The sequence below is a fragment of the Cryptomeria japonica genome, chromosome 11 (assembly GCF_030272615.1).
Source record: "Cryptomeria japonica chromosome 11, Sugi_1.0, whole genome shotgun sequence".
Taxonomy (NCBI): domain Eukaryota; kingdom Viridiplantae; phylum Streptophyta; class Pinopsida; order Cupressales; family Cupressaceae; genus Cryptomeria; species Cryptomeria japonica.
Genome location: NC_081415.1, coordinates 156,437,561 through 156,442,687, shown reverse-complemented (window position 1 = coordinate 156,442,687; position 5,127 = coordinate 156,437,561).

Sequence of the window (5,127 nt, the reverse complement as noted above, 5' to 3'; positions counted from 1 at the left end):
AACCGCTTAATCTCCTTGATTACATTTCCCATGATCAATCTTATCCATCAGATCTTAAAACGTGACTAGGTTCATTGTATCCTTCGATCTGAAAACGTTCTACCTTGCCTTGGAACTTGTGCTAGGTTATGACCGTTCAATCTGTGATGTAGATCTTATCTCTTGTATTTTCAATGTCGTAGATCCTCAACAAACTTCTTGCACAACATACCAATCATCTGATCAACTCCAACTCATTGGTATTCTACATTTAATAATGTATTTAACCATCCAATGCATTCTGTTATTACTCGGTTGTTACTCGGTAAATACTGAACTTCACTCAGTAGATGTTCTGCCTTTTTTATCCGATAGTGATAACCTTAGGGTTTACCGACTAGCATCTTGCTCGGTAACATAGAACAGTATCAAGCCTTAAAAAATTCTATAGCTTGAAATACTTTCTCCTTGTTGTTTAGTCTTTGATTACTCATATATGGGATATCAAAACAATCAAAACAACATAATCTCATCACTGTCTAACTCGGTAATAGTTGCCCATTGAATAACTTATTATTCCCCTTTTATTTTCTCATTCATTTTGTGTCTCTTACCGACATCTTTATACTTATGAAAACATACTCATTAAGATATGGCAACATCATACTGAATCAGAAAATCAATTGTTTGACATCAATGACAAAATAATGTTATTAAGATAGTAATCATCCTTTCTCAATTATATCAACAATCTCCAACAACCTTCTCAATATCCTCATACCAACAAACTTACTGAGATGCTAACAATCTCCTTTTGTGAAAATGCTAACAAATATATATTAAGCAAAATTACTGATTGAATCTTTCGCTTTCAAAATGCCTAGATGACATGAAGTATTTACAATTTTGGCATAGGCAGTGGGATGCTTGTGAATGTTGTATAATTCGACTTCACACCTGCCAACTGCATTTGCTTGACTCCAACCTTAATTAAATTCTATTCGCAATTGAACCCCAACCTTTTCACATTTATTTAATTTAATTTTAAAAATCAATATAAAATATCTAGCACAAATTTATTGTGGTAGTATTTGTTGTATTATATCTATGAGATGTACCATCATGGATTTTTATCCTATAAATTATAGGCATAATTGAACCCTAACCCTAATTGAAACCTACCCCTAACCTTACCTCTAATCCTAATTGAACCTTAATTTAATCCTAGCCCTAATTATTTGTACATTCGTCAAAACATAGGTAAAAAATGCTTGATAAGTGGCTTCACAATGTTTTTGAAACACAAAGAATTCAATTTATAATGTTGACATAAGTAAATAGTTCTATTTAATTAAATATAAATTTATTGGACCCAAAAGATGAATTGTTTTTATTTATTTATAGCATGGACTTCAATAAATAATTAGAAAACGTGAGGAATTTACATTGTTAGGCATGAGACACCCACCTTAACCTCAATCTTTATCCTAAAATGATAAATATGTACTTGAATCCTAACACTAACTTTAACCTTAATTGAACCCTAATACTAACTCTAGCCTAACCTAAGCTTTATCTTAGAACAAAAACTTAATTTTAACCAAATATTAACCTTAACATAAAGTTAACCTTAACCCTAAAATTAAAAGATGATATATATTATTTAATATTATTATAATAAAATAATTTATATACTTTTGCAATTGCAAAATAATTTTTAAATCATTTACATTTTCAATATTTTAAAAAAATTAAATAATTCCTTTATAATTTTGTAATATTATTTAATACAACATAAAGTTTCCTAAAATACCTATAAAAAAAATGACAGCAAATAATATGAATGTTAATCTCTTGCTTATCTATGAAACCTTTCATTAAAAATTTATATTGAAGAAGTCTAATAAATATAAAAATTAATTATAAAAAGGGACTAATAAACTATTATAAAACTTTAAAAAAATTTAATGACAAGTAAAAATGTATATTGAAGTATTGATGAGATGTATTTTTTAAATTTGAAGTTTTTAATTTAAAAAAAAAACGATCAGAGTGGCGCAGCGGAAGCGGGGTTGGCCCATAACCCACAGGTCCCAGGATCGAAACCTGGCTCTGATATAAGGCTGGTATCAGTTTGAGGCTTCCGTGGATTCAATTTTGTATGCCACTATTTTTAAGATTATAGCCTCAATGTTTGTGACAGGGAACATAAGATAACTATAAGCTAAGTATGGCATCAATGGATGAGCAATAAAGAATGAAAATATTGATCGCCACCTAAGGATCATCAGGGGTGGTGGCGCAGTTGGCTAGCCCGTACGCCTCATAGCTAAATTGAGTGATCCTGAGGTCGAGAGTTTGAGCCAATCTCACCCCATAGTACGTTTTTGCTGCAAATTAATTTTGGTTTTTTGTTACTACCTTATATCACTTGTTGCACTTCCCCCATAAAACAAGTTTTGCCTAGTTTTCTACATTAAAATGAATAAAATGGGTAATATCTTATTTGACAAGGACTGCAATTTATGAGGCAATTATGCCTGCCGAGAACGTAAACATAAACGTAAATGTGCAAAGCTGGAGAACAGGGTTTCGAGTGTGAAGGCCCCCAATACCAATAGTAGTAGTTAGAAAAGAACAATTGAACAGGAATGATATCATGTAACTAACATTTCTCAAAATAAAATCGTAATATATGAATAACAATACCAAATAATCCATTAGCGTGTATATAATTAAGCCAATAAATTGAATATGAAATTATACGCTGTTGTCCACATGCATTTGTTAATCGCAACAATCGCACAAACAAGTCTTTAAAAACCTAAAATGACCAAAAAAGATTGCTATTGGACAGCAGGCGAATCGCCTGAGAACTTTGCAGAAAGTTGCAGCTCCAAGAAACTGGCAGCCGGAAATTTCAAGCATTTAGAAAAATTTCAGTTCTTTGTGCACGTTTCGTTGTCTGTTCTAGGTCAGTTTCGCTGCATTTAAGTAGTCACAGAAGGCGGTGCATCCGGGGCGGATAACTATAAACTAGATGCTTCCAAGTTTCAAAGTGAATATTCAACATGTACAATAATGCTGGCAGGACAATCTGGGGTGTACAATATATATATGTGGGGGCTGTGTCTATTCTAGTTCCAAAACGGATTTTCCGTACAGTGTGTTAGTGATAGGTTAGTCAATCGTAGCTGTTAATTGCAAAATCGACATGACGTGTTCGTCAATCCGTATTGTCGTTTTGGACCCGGAATAGACATGTCCCATTGTGTGTGCCCCCTTCTCCAATACTCACAATCTTTTAACCTGAATTCTTCTTCTTTTTCTCTCCTTGAATTTTGAATTTTGAATTATAACTATATTTTGAAACTATTCAAAGCCCTGCTTTGAAAAAGTCTATAAACAAAGACTACCAACTCACAAACCCACAAAATGCTGATGTCATGTCCGTGTTTTCCGAAAAAAATATGATGTAGGACAATAGACAAATCTGATGGGATTCCCCACCAAATAAAGCCTATAAGCTAATTAGGAGAAAAATAAAATAAATCCATTTAATAAATTATAAATTAATAGTGATAATAATTTATAGTATGCCATCATAAATATAAGTCAACAATTGAATAAATATAAATAAACAATTGAGATTCTCTTCATAAGTCCTCTAAATCCTTCACTTCATATTAGTTGTTACTTCTTATTTTCCTCACTTTGCAACACCCTACTAGTTGCTTTTATTCTATTGATCTTTTCATTTCCTTTATATTATTATTATTATTTGATCACTAAAGTATGTCTTTTATTAATATATGAAATAGAGTTTACATTCAAAAAGCCCATAAAAAGCAGGGGACCACCTTTTACTACACTATTATGCATGCTTGCCATCCCAACACTAAGACAAAAATGGCATCCCACTAACATATCGAAACCCCAAAATAAATTCCATACACGAAATGAAGCCCCAAATATAATCCCAACATTGGTATCGATATTTACAGACTAAGCTCGACCGAGCATAAATGTAGATACAAAAAACTATCATAAACACGAAATACAAAATTAGAACATCGAAGCTCCAAAGAGACAGAGCCAATGAATACCCTGCAAACTTTGAGCTTAAACAAAAATTGATGCAAACAAACCCCCACCAAACCACACCCATAGAATTACATACCATCAGACCACAAAATGGCTAGAGGTAGAGTTCGACCCATAGGAAATTCATCTTTAACCTTCAAATTGCGGTCGTTCTTCTTCTTTGTAGTCCACGCCATCTCCCGCTCTATCTCTATAGACCAAACATGGACCATCAAGTCCTCCCAAGCTTCACGGGCCTCCTCAGAGCACACCGCCCTGTCCGCTCCATCTCTCCATAACAGGAAAGGCCTAAAATTGACTTGGATTCTATCTGTCATTATGCCCACACTGTATGGTCTCCTAAAACCATGTCCAGACACCACAATTCCCATCAATGAGGCCAACCCACACAAAGAATGGGCCAGAAGCTTTCAGAACCCACTCAACCTCCTATTTTGTGCTGAACATTGACCCCCAAGAGACCACCATGGACACAATATCCATATTAGTCCTATACCTGTACTCAGACGCTAAATATTCCCTACCCAGAAGACATTTAATAATATTAAGAAAAATTGCCTCATCATTTCGAAAAATACCTCCCAATCTCTTATCAAAATAACCCCAAAGAAGGCACGTTGTTGTTTCATGGAATGGAGACTAAAATTTGCCTCCATTTCCACTTAGAACCAAAACCAAAGGAGTTCTCGCGACTAGTAAAAAATACCACACAACCTACATAAAGGAAAACAACTCATATTACCAAAAAATATAGAGGTTTCTAAAATGAACGAATGTCATCAAACTCCCCTCTTGTCGTGAAGTGTGCCATCTTTCAAACCATTAATCCCCAAGTCACTTGTTATGATGGCAAACTAAGGTAGGGATTTAATGAAAAGTACTACCTCGAAAGCCAATCATGTGAGAAAAAAGATATTGAAGTATTGCAAATCTTAAACCCTTATTCACCGCGTAGTTAAATCTGCCAGATCACTTCCTCATTTGAAAGATCTCACCATCAAATCAAAAGGGGTTCCATGCCACATGCCACATTGGACATATGAT